Raw genomic sequence first — 14,696 nt, 5'->3', positions numbered from 1 at the left:
TTTCATCCTGGTGACTAACAGGGACTGTGTTCTGGACAACCATCTGTCAGGGATGCTTTAAGGTGGATTCCTGCATTGAGTAGGGGGTTGGACTCGATGGCCTTGTAGGCCCCTTCCAACTCTGCTATTCTATGATTCTACTTCCCTCAACTTCTTTTTGCACGTCCTCTAAGGAAGGGATGCCCCAATTTCCAATGGTCCAACCTCCAAGTATAGTTGTTCTTCATGTGTAGAGCAGGCCCTCGTTAAATTAACAGTACATCGTTAAAATATGCAATTCCCTACCAGAGGATGCAGGGATGGCCATGAATTTGGACTGTTTAAACAGGGGGTTAGACAAATATAAAGAGTTAGACAAATATAAAGAGAAAAAAAACCCACAAAACCACCACCAAACAAAAGCAAAAAAAACCCCCAAAAGATTACTTTCCCTTAAGACATCCTCATATAGTTGTGTACCTTCAGAGAGGACACAACAAAGCAAAGGCAATTCTACTATAATCAAAAAGGAAAAAAACCAAAGCAGAAATCGACAATATGGATGGAAAGGAGTCCCTAGAGGTGGTGACCTGCAAAGGGTGTGCAATGTTCGTGTTTCTGCCTGAGCTCAACATGGCGTACACCTGCAACAAGTGCAAGCTGGTGGCACTTTTGGAAGAAAAAGTGAGAGGACTTGAGCAGCGAGTGTCCACCCTCCAAGGAATAAGAGAAGTCGAGGAGTTCTTAGACCGAGCGGTGGAACTGCAACAGCAACAAGAAGCACATGAGATTGAAGAACAACAGCCAGCTGAAGCAGAAGTGGAGTATGCTGAGGGGAGGAAAGCCAATGAAGAGGAAACTCCCTGGAAAAGAGTGACAGTTAGGAGAGGAGGAATTAGAGGGTGTTCTGCACCGGTGGAGCCATTGCAGTTAAGCAACCGCTTTCAGCTTCTGGAGAATGAGACTGAAGGACAGTTTGCAGAGGAAGAAGTACAGGAGGCACCATGCAACAGTGACCAAGAGACAGAAGATAGGTCAACCAAGAAGAAGCGAAGAGTAGTCGTTGTGGGAGACTCCCTGCTGCATGGGATTGAAACCCAAGTATGTCGTGAAGACCCATGGACTCGCCAGGTGTGCTGTCTCCCTGGAGCACAGATTAGAGATGTGACTGAAGGGTTACCGAAGCTCATAAAGCCCACGGACACATACCCCGTTCTTCTCATCCATGTGGGAACAAATGATGTCGCCAAGCAGAGCTACGAAGAAATCATTTCAGACTTTGAAGTTCTGGGAAGGAAACTGAAGAACTTTGGGGCCCAGGTAGTTTTCTCATCCATCCTCCCGGTTCTTGGAAGAGGATTAGAAAGGGAAAGAAAAATACTTCGGATGAACGACTGGCTTCGAAGGTGGTGCCGTCGTGAGAGTTTTGGATTCTGGGACCACGGGCTAAGCTACTTGGAACATGGACTGCTGGCAAGGGATGGGTTGCACCTCACAAGGGCTGGAAAGAATGAGTTCGGCCACAGCATGAAGAACTTCATCAGGAGGGCTTTAAACTGAATCTTGCGGGGGTGGGAGACGTAAATTTTGAGGCAACAATGGATGAAGGCCAATGCACCACAGTACAGAGAACAGCTCCAACAGTGTCCCAAAATAGTGTCTGCAACAAGGTAGGAACAAAGCCAGACTATAAAACACATGGTCTTCGATGTCTATATACTAATGCCCAGAGCATGGGAAACAAACAGAATGAACTTGAACTCTTATTACATGAAGGCAAATACGACTTGATAGGTATAACTGAAACTTGGTGGGATGACTCCCATGACTGGAATATAGCAATTGAAGGATATAACTTGTTCAAAAAGAACAGAAGAAATAGAAAGGGAGGTGGAGTTGCACTATATGTTAAAAATACCTATCCCTGCACAGAAATACAGGCGGATGAGATTGGGAGACCCGTCGAGAGCATCTGGATTAAAATAAATGGGGCTAGGAATAAAAAGAATATGATAATCGGAGTCTACTACCGACCACCCAATCAAGGAGAAGACGAGGACGAAACTTTTGAGAAACAAATTGCCAGTGTTTCAAGGAAGTGTGATGTAGTAGTGATGGGGGACTTCAATTACCCTGAAATCTGTTGGGAGACCATTACTGCCAAAAGCGGCCCTTCCAAGAAATTCCTGACATGTATGGGTGATAACTTTTTCCTACAGAAAGTGGTGGAAGGAACTAGAGGATCGGCAATGCTTGACTTGTTATTGACCAATAGGGATGACTTAGTGGATAAAGTGGCAGTTACGGGAACTCTGGGGGAAAGTGACCATGTCATACTTGAATTCTTGATTATGAAGGAGACAAAAGTCGAGCGTAGCCATACACGTACTCTGGATTTTAGGAAAGCTGATTTTAATAAACTCAGAACTATAATAAGTAAGGTCCCGTGGCAAGGGAGCCTAAAAAGAAAAGGAGTGCAGGATGGGTGGGAGTATCTAAAAAATGAAATTTTAAAGGCACAGTTACAAACAATTCCAACAAGGAGAAAAGATAGAAGACAACAGAGGAAACCAATGTGGCTCCACAAAAAGCTTATTGATGAACTGAAAACAAAAAGGGATACATATAGGAAGTGGAAGGAAGACCAGGCTACAAAAGAAGAGTACAAACAAGTGGCGCAGAAGTGCCGAAATGGCGTCAGGAAGGCTAAAGCTGTGAATGAGCTGAGATTAGCGAGGGATGCTAAAAGCAATAAAAAGGCTTTCTTCAGATACGTGAGTAGTAAAAGACAGAGGAAAGAAATGGTGGTTCAACTGCTTAATGAGGATGGCAAATTGATAACAGATGACAAACAAAAGGCTGAAGTGCTCAATTCCTACTTTGCCTCGGTCTTCTCCCAAAAGCGGGTCTATGACCCCTCTGGAAAAAGTGAAGCAGAAGTTGAGGGGGCAGGATTGCAGTTTGAGATTGATAAACAAATGGTCAAAGAACACCTAATTTCCTTGAATGAGTTCAAATCCCCAGGGCCCGATGAACTGCATCCAAGAGTAATGAAGGAGCTAGCGGAAGAACTCTCAGAACCTTTGTCTATTATCTTTGCAAAATCATGGAAGACGGGTGAGGTGCCGGACGACTGGAGGAGGGCTAACGTTGTCCCTATCTTCAAAAAGGGCAAAAAGGAGGAACCTGGGAACTACAGACCAGTCAGTCTGACATCCATCCCTGGGAAAATTCTGGACCAGATTATAAAGAAGTCAATCTGTAAACACCTTGAAATCAATGCAGTGATTACTAGAAGCCAACATGGATTTGTCAGGAACAAATCCTGTCAGACTAATTTGATCTCATGTTTTGATAAGATAACCTCCCTTGTGGACTGTGGGAATGCTGTGGATGTCATATATCTTGACTTCAGCAAAGCTTTTGACAAAGTACCACATGACATTCTGATTAACAAACTAGCTAAAAGTGGGCTAGATGGAACAACTATTAGGTGGATCCACAGTTGGCTACAGAATCGGACTCAAAGAGTACTTATCAATGGAACCTTCTCAAACTGGGGAGAGGCAACGAGTGGGGTACCGCAGGGCTCAGTCCTGGGCCCAGTGCTCGTCAACATTTTTATTAATGATTTGGACGAGGAGGTGCAGGGAACGCTGATCAAATTTGCAGATGACACAAAATTGGGTGGGATAGCTAATACCCTGGAAGACAGAAACAAACTTCAAAGTGATCTTGATAGGCTGGAGTGCTGGGCTGAAAACAACAGAATGAAATTTAATAGGGATAAATGCCAAGTTCTACATTTAGGGAATAGAAACCAAATGCACAGTTACAAGATGGGGGACACTTGGCTCAGCAATACTACAAACGAGAAGGATCTTGGAATTATTGTAGATCACAAGCTGAATATGAGCCAACAGTGCGATATGGCTGCAAGAAAGGCAAATGCTATTTTGGGCTGCATTAATAGAAGTATAGCTTCGAAATCACGTGAGGTACTGGTTCCTCTCTATTCGGCCCTGGTTAGGCCTCATCTAGAGTATTGTGTCCAGTTCTGTGCTCCACAATTCAAGAAGGACGCAGACAAGCTGGAGCGTGTTCAGAAGAGGGCAACGAGGATGATCAGAGGTCTAGAAACAAAGCCCTATGAAGAGAGACTGAAAGAACTGGGCATGTTTAGCCTGGAGAAGAGAAGATTGAGGGGAGACATGACAGCACTCTTCAAATACTTAAAAGGTTGTCACACAGAGGAGGGCCAGGATCTCTTCTCGATCCTCCCAGAGTGCAGGACACGGAATAACGGGCTCAAGTTAAAGGAAGCCAGATTCCGGCTGGACATCAGGAAAAACTTCCTAACTGTTAGAGCAGTGCGACGGTGGAATCAGCTACCTAGGGAGGTTGTGGGCTCTCCCACACTAGAGGCCTTCAAGAGGCAGCTGGACAACCATCTGTCAGGGATGCTTTAGGGTGGATTCCTGCATTGAGCAGGGGGTTGGACTCGATGGCCTTGTAGGCCCCTTCCAACTCTGCTATTCTATGATTCTATGAAATACTTGGAGGAGAAGGTTATGAATGGCTATATCCTACCTCCAGTATCCTAAGCAGTATGTCTATGTACACCAGTTGCTGGGGAACATGGGCTGGAGGGTGCTGTGACACTCATGTCCTGCTTGTGAGTTCATAGTCAACAGCTGATGGACCACTGTGGGGAGAGAATCCTGGAGTAGATGGACCCTTGTTCTGATCCAGAATGGCTCTTCTCATGTTCTTATGATCACAGGAGAACTGAATGTTTCAGTTAGTGAGTTTCAGTTATTGAGGCCCGAGGATGTGGACAAGGTGCTTGGCCAAGTCCAGTCGATCACCTGTGTCCTTTCCCCTTGCCCTTCATGACTCATTACATCAAATAAGGAGGGGATCGCCGTCTGGGTCCAGGAGGCTGTAAATACCTCCTTGAGAGAGGGAGTGGTGCCGGCCTCTTTAAAAGAGGCTGTAATTAGACCACTCCTGAAGAAGCCTAATCTGGACCCGGAGGACGTTAACAACTACAGGCCGGTGGCTAATATCCCTTTCCTGGGCAAGGTGCTTGAGCGGGTGGTTGCAGGACAACTCCAAGCACTCTTGAATGAAACGGATTATCTAGATCCATTTCATTTGGGTTTCAGGCCTGGTTTTGGAATGGAAACTCCCTTGGTCGCCCTGTGGGATGACCTCTGTCGGGAGAGAGACAGGGGGAGTGCGACCCTGTTGGTTCTCCTGGACCTCTCAGCGGCCTTCGATACCATCGACCATGGTATCCTTCTGGATAGGTTGTCTGAGCTGGGAGTGGGAGGTACTGCATTGCAGTGGTTCCGCTCCTACTTGGATGGCCGATTCCAGAAGGTGGTGCTGGGGGATTATTGCTCTGTGCCGTGGCTCCTAAGCCACGGGGTTCCACAGGGCTCTATCTTATCCCCTATGCTGTTTAACATGTACATGAAGCCGTTGGTGGAGGTTATCTGGAGTTGTGGACTGAGGTGTCATCAATATGCGGATGATACCCAGCTCTACCTTTCCTTTTCATCAAACCCAGGTGAGGCAGTGACTGTTCTGAACCTGTGCCTGGGCACGGTAATGGACTGGATGAGGGCTAACAAACTGAGACTCAATCCAGACAAGACGGAGGTATTGTTAGCGGGTGGTTCATCTGTCCGACGAGGTGATGTTTGACCTGTCCTGGACAGGGTTTCACTCTCCCTAAAGGATCGGGTCCGTAGTTTGGGGGTGCTCTTGGATCCAGAACTGTCACTTGAGGCACAGGTGAACTCAGTGGCAAAGAGCACCTTTTATCAGCTTAGGCTGAAACACCAACAGCACCCTTATCTGGACAGAGATAGCCTAGCTACAGTGATCCATGCTCTGATAACCTCTCGTTTGGATTACTGCAATGCATTATACGTGGGGCTGCCTTTGAAAACGGTCCGGAAGCTTCAGCTGGTACAAAACAGGGACTGGCCGGTGAGATCACATTACGCCAGTCCTTTTACAACTTCATTGGCTGCCAGTCCAGGTCCGGGCCCGATTCAAAGTGCTGGTATTGACATTTAAAGCCCTAAATGGTTTGGGGCCAGGTTATTTGAAGGAACGCCTCCTCCCATATGTACCTACCCGGACCTTAAGATCATCTACAGGGGCCCTTCTCTGTGAGCCCCTGCCAAAGGAAGAGAGGCAGGTGGCTACTAGAAGGAGGGCTTTCTCCGCTGTGGCACCCCGGCTGTGGAATGAGCTCCCCAGAGAGGTCTGCCTGGCGCCTACACTGTACTCTTTTCGTCGCCACCTGAAGACCTTTTTATTCTCTCAGTATTTTAACACTTAATTTTAACTTAAATTTAAATTTTACTGTTCTAACTCTGTATTTTAATCTTATATCAGTTTTGCTGCGTGGTTTTATCCTGGTTGTGCTTTTTATACTGTATTTTGTAATTGTGCTTTTAACATGTTGGTTGTTTTATTATGGTTTTAATTTTTGTGAACTGCCCAGAGAGCTTCGGCTATTGGGCGGTATAAAAATGTAATAAATAAATAAAAAATTAAAATTAAAAAAATTAAAAAATGGGTTTATGAAGTTCTGGGGAAGGAGGGGATCCTTCTTCAGCCAGTGGCAGAGTCTCCTCCCAACAGCACAGGACTAGCGTTTGTAGACTCCAAACTGGGAATGTCTGGGAGGTTCTGCCTTTCCTCCTGGCTGGTTTTTATTATTATTATTATTATTATTATTATTATTAATTTATTTATATAGCACCATCAATGTACATGGTGCTGTACAGAGTAAAACAGTAAATAGCAAGACTCTGCCGCATAGGCTTACAATCTAATAAAATCATAGTAAACCAATAAGGAGGGGAAGAGAATGCAAACAGGCACAGGGTAGGGTAAGCAGGCACAGGGTAGGGTAAAACTAACAGTATAAAGTCAGAACAAGATCAAGTTTTAAAAGCTTTAGGGAAAAGAAAAGTTTTTAGCTGAGCTTTAAAAGCAGCGATTGAATTTGAGGTTCTCAAACGTTCTGGAAGTTCGTTCCAGGCGTAAGGGGCTGTTGAAGTCCTGGACTGGACTGATTTTGTACTTTTCCATATTTCTGTACAAGTCTGCAAAACCTGGAAGAACTGAAGACTCAGCATCAGTCAATCAGCTTAAAGGTCAAGTTTGCAGGTGGACTTTATTGAATTATTGGAGTGATGCATAAGTGTAGTTTTCTTATGATTGCCAATTAGTGGTTTCATTATTTGTTCAGGGAAGTGTATATAAAGAGAGATTTGGAGCATTGTAACTAGGTTTAAAAAATATTCTCTCTGCTGTTGTGAGCCCTGCTGTAACGTGTATCTATGACCAAGTATGTGAGTATGTTAGTGTAATTTGTATTGCCATAAACTGTGTTATTTCTATCAGTAAAATACTTTATTTTTGTACCAAACAAAACAGACTCTGTCTTGAAGTTAATTTGGTCTTTGCTGATTTCAGTTAAGAACCGCTGTTACTCTGCTACTTCACTGGTACAGTGAATAAACCCCAAAAAGGTTTAAAATAATAACCTCAAGAGGTTATGGGCCCAGTTCCCAGACTGGACATAACTCTAGTTCTTAACAGAGAAACAGTAGGACCTGATAAGACAGAGAGCCGTGCGTTGACTAATTGCCCTGGAGCGTTGCTTTTTTTTTTTTTTTTTTAAGAAGAACGTTGGGATTTAGACAAAGGAAGAGGCTTTTTCATAAATTTTTTTGTCTTGCAAAGTCACACGGTGTCTGATAGAAGGCTGTTTTTGAATTTGAAAAGGGATTCTGAGGTTGCTAAGCCGGTCAGTTCCCAAAAGAAATTCAAATAACAAAAGGGTTGAAAAAACAACCAATTAGCAGTTATGGCACTTCAAATGGGAATCAATTCACAAATGGAACAACTCACAGACACAAATTTTATTACTTGGTCATTTAAGATTGAAATGAGTTTAAGAAATCAAGGGCTGTGGGAAGTGGTAACAGACCCACCCGATGAAAATTTAAGTGCAGCTGATTTGAGAGAGTGGAACTGTAATGCTGAAAAAGCTAAAGCCCACATAATCCTCTGTATGAGGAATGATCAGCTATTCTATGTAAATAGAGAGGATGCTGTTCATGTAATCTGGACAAAATTGCGTGAAGTTGTCCGGGAAAGCCGCCAAATGGCTTGACAAAGAAAGATAAGACCAGCCTGTAGCTAGGCAACGAAGGTATTTATTTACAGAAGCTAAATAGTGCAGGGAAAGGAGGGGGAAACGGGGGTTTGAATGCAAAAGTCAAGGAGCAGGAACAGTTCCAGGAGCAGGCTTGTAGAGTAGTCAATGTCCAGTCCAAAGTCAAGGGAGCGTGGCAAAGAGGAGATTCGATAATGCAGTCCAAGATCAAACACAGCCAACAGTCAGCAACAAACCAGTAACACAGTCCAGAGTCAGGGGCAACAACAGGCAAGACGTAGTCACAAACCGGTCCAAGGTCGAAGCAGGAATCCAGAGTAGGCAGACGTCATGGGGTCCGGGAATCAAGACAGGAATCAGAATCCAGGCGTTCAGGAACAAGGCATGAGGTCACAAGATCTAAGAGCGAAGGCTTCCGCCAGAATGCTCAGATAATCTCTGACAACTTTGCATGGCTCACAGCTGCACTTTTATGCTCAGTCAGAGTGCTGAGTCATGGTCTCTCAGCTGATCCCTAATTGCCTGGCGTTTCTGGTGGAGGCGGCAAGACCGGCGTCTGGTTGCCTTCTCCGCCTGCAACTGGCTGAAACCAGGCTTCTCCGCCTCCTCCACAGACCTCTGCGGCTCCTCTGTAGTCTTTGCTGATATCAGGCCCTCAGAGCTGGCAGAGGTCCCAGCTGGCCTTGGCTCTTCTCCCTGAGGCTCTGCCACAGTCTCTGCCAGTCCAGCCTCCTCACTACCTGAGCTGGGCTTCTCGGTACTAGGTCCAGCCTCTGCCACCTCCTCCTCATCTCCTGACTCCATCTCTATGCAGGGCATGACAGAAGTATATGTTAGAGATACAGCAGGATCTTGAATAAATTTAACACGCAGAATGTATAGGATGATGCTAAAAGAATCTGGAGATATTGGCAAACATTTACAGGAGCTGAGAGAAATATTCCAAAGTTTAGTATCTGCTGGCTTACCTCTTTCAGAAGAAATGAGGGCTTATATTATTTTGTCCAGCTTGCCGCCATCTTGGGACGTGTTGGTGACTACCCTAGAGGGAGTGATGGTCCGTGATTTAACCCTGAATTATGTGTGCAGAAAATTATTGGAGGAACAGCAGAAAAGACATTCCAAAAGAGAAGCCGTGAGCTCAAACGTCAAAGCAGACTCATTTCAAAAATGGTCTGGTTCTGAAGGGGTTAAGACCGGGACTGTGAAAAAGGAGGAGACTGAATCTGCTTATTCAGTTTCTAAAAAGCACAAGCCGCAAAAAACAATTATTTGCTGGCGTTGTGGAAAAATTGGGCACATAAAGAATGATTGTAAAGTGAAATTACAATCTGAGAAAGTTTCTGAGCATCGCTGGAAGAATGCTTCTTGTTCAAAGAAGACAGCTCAGCTCGTTACAGCCGGTGTGAGCAAGATTTCGAAGGAGAAGGGAAACGGAAGCTCAAATTTCTGGTTGATAGACTCTGCATGTAATTCAATCATTTCTACCAGGAAAGAAAGCTTCTTAGACTTCAGAGTCACTTGCTGATGGCTCAAAGCAGGAAGTCAAGGGAGAAGGAATTTGCCATATTCCTATCCTTGACGAAAGCTTTGCAAATGCTATTTTTGTTCCCAACTTAAGCTATTCTCTTTTAGGAGTGTCAAACCTCATGGAGAAAAGTTCTCTGTCTCCTTCGAGGAGGGGAAATGTTTTATTTCCAGGCATGGAGAACTGAAGGGGACTGCCAGTTTAAAAAATGGCTTGTTTTTCTTGGACAGGAGCCAAGATGGAGAGGAAGATATTTCTTCAAGTTCTATGACTTACAAAAACATTTCTCCCCATGACAATTGCCTACATTTATTTCATAGGAGACTTGGACATCCTTGTTTTAAATCTCTGGGCAAAACTCTCAATATTGCTGGAGATGTGAGAGTGAAAAATTGCCAGAATTACCTTGACTGTTCTGTTTGTAAGTTGGCAAAATCACGTGTAGCCAATATTCCACGTGTAAGGGACTGGAGACATAAGGACATTCTTGGTCTAATCCATTTAGATCTGACTGGACCTTTCCCAGAGAGTTCTGGGAAAGCTAAATATGCCCTGGTCATTTTAGATGACAAAACACGTTATTCATGGGTATATTTGTTAAAGCAAAAGTCTCAGTGTCTAGCCAAAGTAAAGGAATGGGTTAAAAAGGTGGAGAGATCTTTGCAAAGGCAAATACAGAACTTCTGTTCGGATCGGGGAGGAGAGTTCCGAAGTTTACAGTTTGCTGATTTTTGCAGAAAGCATGGAATTTCTCATAAGTTTACAGATCCAATCATGTCTTGGCAAGCTGGGAATGTGGAGAGGCGGATCGGCGTTCTGAAAACGAAGATGGAATGCTTGATGAAGGATGCCAAAGCAGAACCCAAGCTTTGGGGTGAAGCGTTTATGGCTGCAAACTATCTGTGCAACAGAACGTGGTCTTCAGCCATTAACAATATTCCTTTTTTCTTAATTTTTGGCAAAAATCCTAGTTTAAAACACATCAGAATCTGGGGATCCTATGCAATTGTGAATATTCCTTTAGCTCAAAGGAGACAGTTAGGACCCAGGGGAGTCAAAATGATGTTTGTTGGTTATGAAAATGGTAGTTGGAGGTTTTTGCACAAAGGAGGAAGAATTGTAGTCTCAAAATCTGCTTCCTTTGCTGAGCAGAATTGGGAATCGGTACATGACAATCCGGAAGTTTTACTAGATTTAGGTTTTTCTAGCAGGCAAACGCCTGAAGCAATTCAGACTGAGCCAGAAAGCAGAGAACAGGAAGAGCAGAAGGAGGAGGAGGCACAAGCCCCCCCCCCCCCCCCGTAGGTCTCAAAGACAAAACAAAGGCGTACCTCCTGGTAGGCTCGGATATCTAGCTTGTAACGTGAGCTGTGAGCCTAATTCTCATGCGGAAGTAAAGCAGTTAAGTTCTTTTGACCGAAAACAATGGGAGTGTGCCATGGAAAGCGAGTTACAGAGTCTTCGAGAGAACGAGGTTTTTGAAGAAGTAACTTTGCCTCTGGGACAGAAATCTTTAACGTTCCGATGGGTTTTCAAACGCAAGCCGCTTGAAAGCGGGGACACTAAGTTCAAGGCTCGTCTGCTTGCTAGGGGATATAATCAGGTTAGGGAGGTCGACTATGACGTCACTTTCCCCCCACTGTAAAATCAGAGACTTTACGCTTCTTTTTAACCCTTGCAGCCAAAGAAAAGTTGAAAATAAGTCAGTACGACTTTACCACAGCATATCTAAATGCACCAATCCAGGAAAAATTGTACTTGAGGAAACCAGAAGGGTTTGATAACAACAACAAAGTTTGGTTGTTAAAGAAGGCAATTTATGGGTTGAAACAGAGTGCGAGGTGCTGGAATTCAACTTTAAACAACACTCTGGTAAACGACATGGGTTTTTCTAGAAGCATTGCAGACCCTTGTCTTTACACGAAGGGGAGTGGTAAGGATCATAAAGCCTTAATTTTGTTTGTTGATGATATTCTGATATCATGTTATAGTGACGCAGAGGTCCAAAAAGTGGCACAGCAGTTGGCTAGTAAGTATAACTTGAAGTCCCTAGGGCCAGTGAAAAATTACCTGGGGGTAGAAGTTAAACAAATGGAGGACGGAAGTTTTCTGCTAAGTCAAAAGCAGAAAATTGTGACGTTACTTGAACAATGTGGGATGCAAGACTGCAAACCTGTGAAAAGCCCCATGGAGTTGAACATACAAAGTACTCTACAAGGTGAATGTTTTAGCAACCCAGATTTGTATCGGTCTGTGGTTGGAATGTTGTTGTACTTAGTTAACTGGTCTAGACCAGATTTGTCAGCTTCTGTCGCCATATTAAGCAGGTTTGTTGCAAAGCCCACAATACCAGCCTGGAATGCCCTGAAAAGAGTTTTAAGGTACCTTAAAGGCACCTTGGAGCACGGATTAAATTTATCTGCAGAGCCAGATGAAGATTTATTGTGCTATGTGGATTCAGATTGGGCAGGCTGTACGGAAGATAGAAAATCCACGCCTGGATACATTCTATTATTTGGAAAAGCCCCAATATCCTGGAAGTCAAGGAAGCACACTTCAGTGGCCATATCTTCGTGTGAGGCTGAGTATGGTGCACTGTCTGATGTTTGTGGTGAGATTACATGGCTGTTGCAATTATTAAAGGACCTCAAAATCCATGTTGCAAAGCCTGTAACTGTATTCTGTGATTCCCAAGCTGCAATTGCATTGGCGAATTCAGAAATTCTAAAGATAAAGTCTAAACACATAGCTATTAAATTTCAAAATGTCAAAGAACACATAGCTAGTGGTACATTGAAGTTAGTCTACTGTGAGTCCCAGAATAATTTGACTGACGTCTTTACAAAACCGTTAGGAGCCATCAAACACTGGGGGATTTGTGAAACGTTAGGTTTCAGGCAGGGCTAAAAATGTGATTAATTGTACAAATGTTGTAACGTGGTGAAATAATGGAAAATTCAAAATGAAGGGGTGTTGAAGTCCTGGACTGGACTGATTTTGTACTTTTCCATATTTCTGTACAAGTCTGCAAAACCTGGAAGAACTGAAGACTCAGCATCAGTCAATCAGCTTAAAGGTCAAGTTTGCAGGTGGACTTTATTGAATTATTGGACTGATGCATAAATGTAGTTTTCTTATGATTGCCAATTAGTGGTTTCATCATTTGTTCAGGGAAGTGTATATAAAGAGAGATTTGGAGCATTGTAACTAGGTAAAAAATATTCTCTGCTGTTGTGAGCCCTGCTGTAACGTGTATCTATGACCAAGTATGTGAGTATGTTAGTGTAATTTGTATTGCCATAAACTCTGTTATTTCTATCAGTAAAATACTTTATTTTTGTACCAAACAAAACAGACTCTGTCTTGAAGTTAATTTGGTCTTTGCTGATTTCAGTTAAGAACCGCTGTTACTCTACTACTTCACTGGTACAGTGAATAAAAAACCCCAAAAAGGTTTAAAATAATAACCTCAAGAGGGGCAGCAGAAGAAAATGGACGAAGCCGAGCAAGGGAAGTAGAGGCCCTTGGGCAGGCGAGAAACATGGCATCAGAGGAGCGAAGAGCACGAGCGGGGCAATAGTGTGAGATGAGAGAGGAGAGAGAAGAAGGAGCTAGACCGTGAAAAGCTTTGAAGGTTAGCAGGAGAAGTTTATATTGGATTCTGAAGTGAATTGGAAGCCAATGAAGAGATTTCAGAAGTGGAGTGACATGATCAGAGCGGCGAGCCAAGAAGATGATCTTTGCGGCAGAGTGGTGGACAGAAACCAACGGACTGATGTGAGAAGAAGGAAGGCCAGAGAGAAGAAGGTTGCAGTAGTCCAACCGAGAAATAACCAGTGCATGAACAAGCGTCTTGGCAGAAGAGACAGACAAAAATGATCGAATCCTGGCAATATTATACAGGAAGAAACGACAGGATTTAGCTACTACCTCAATATGAGGAATAAAGGAGAGCGAGGAATCAAATATAAAGCCAAGACTATGAGCTTCCTTGACCGGAGTAAGCGTAACATCATTGACAGTAAGAGAGAATGAGTGATGAGGAGAAGGTTTAGGAGGAAAAACAAGCAATTCAGTCTTTGGCATATTAAGTTTCAAACGACGATGAAGCAGCCAGGCTGGAGGGTGTTAAAGCACTTTTAGCCTCGTGTTACGCAGAGCGGTAAAGCAGCAGTTTCTGCAGCTGAAACTCTCCCCACGGCCTAAGTTCGATTCCAGCAGAAGCTGGTTTCAGGCAGCCGGCTCAGGTCGACTCAGCCTTCCATCCTCCAGAGGTCGGTAAAATGAGTACCCAGTTAGCTGGGGGAAAGGTAATAATGGCCGGGGAAGGCAACGGCAAACCACCCCGCTATAAGGCCGGAGAGAAAACATCAGCGAAAGCTGGCATCCCTCCAAGAGTCAGTAATGATTCAGTGCTTGCATGAGAGGTTCCTTTCCTTTCCTAAAGCACTTTGCTTATGCCAGGGATGATATCTTAGCCCCCTGACAAAGACACCTCACTGTGTGTCTTGGATGGTAGAACAACTTTACAATGAGACCTGAAAGGTAAAGCGATTGGGAAACGCTGTCCTTGGCCTTGACCTGACCAGTTTCTTTCCTTCTCCAATCTCTCTTCTCTGCCTGGAATCCTCCCTCCTGCTCCAGGTCCAGGGGATGTTGGCCAGAGCACCCACAGATTCCCCTGAGGCAGAGAAGGCTCCACCGGGCATCACACAGAGGCCGCTGGACAGGTGGATCTTGCAGGAGGGGGACGGAGGATCCTCCTCACTGGGTAAGGATTAGTGGACGTATTTCCCCATGGTCCCCCTCCCTCTATTACGCCTGAGGTGCATGAGCTGCCTTAACGTTCTCCTTGAGCCTGATTTTGCTGGGGGAGATACTCAAAAAGGAAATGTTGTTTAGTAACGTGGTTCAAGGGTATCAGACCCACTCTAGCCCGGTCTTACACACTCCACAACTAAGGTCCTCCTCCAGGCGCCT

General features: G+C 44.4%; 1 protein-coding gene across 1 annotated transcript in view; it reads left to right on the top strand.

Annotated features, from left to right (window-relative positions):
• Window positions 1–14,696, top strand: part of LOC134396281 (zinc finger protein 420-like) — a 918,719-nt gene that overhangs the window by 268,628 nt on the left and 635,395 nt on the right. The gene's annotated exons all lie outside the window — the stretch shown is intronic.

The sequence above is a fragment of the Elgaria multicarinata genome, chromosome 3, assembly GCF_023053635.1.
Source record: "Elgaria multicarinata webbii isolate HBS135686 ecotype San Diego chromosome 3, rElgMul1.1.pri, whole genome shotgun sequence".
NCBI classification, from domain to species: domain Eukaryota; kingdom Metazoa; phylum Chordata; class Lepidosauria; order Squamata; family Anguidae; genus Elgaria; species Elgaria multicarinata.
The sequence above is the reverse complement of the archived record's forward strand: the minus strand, read 5'-3'. Positions and strand labels throughout refer to the sequence as shown.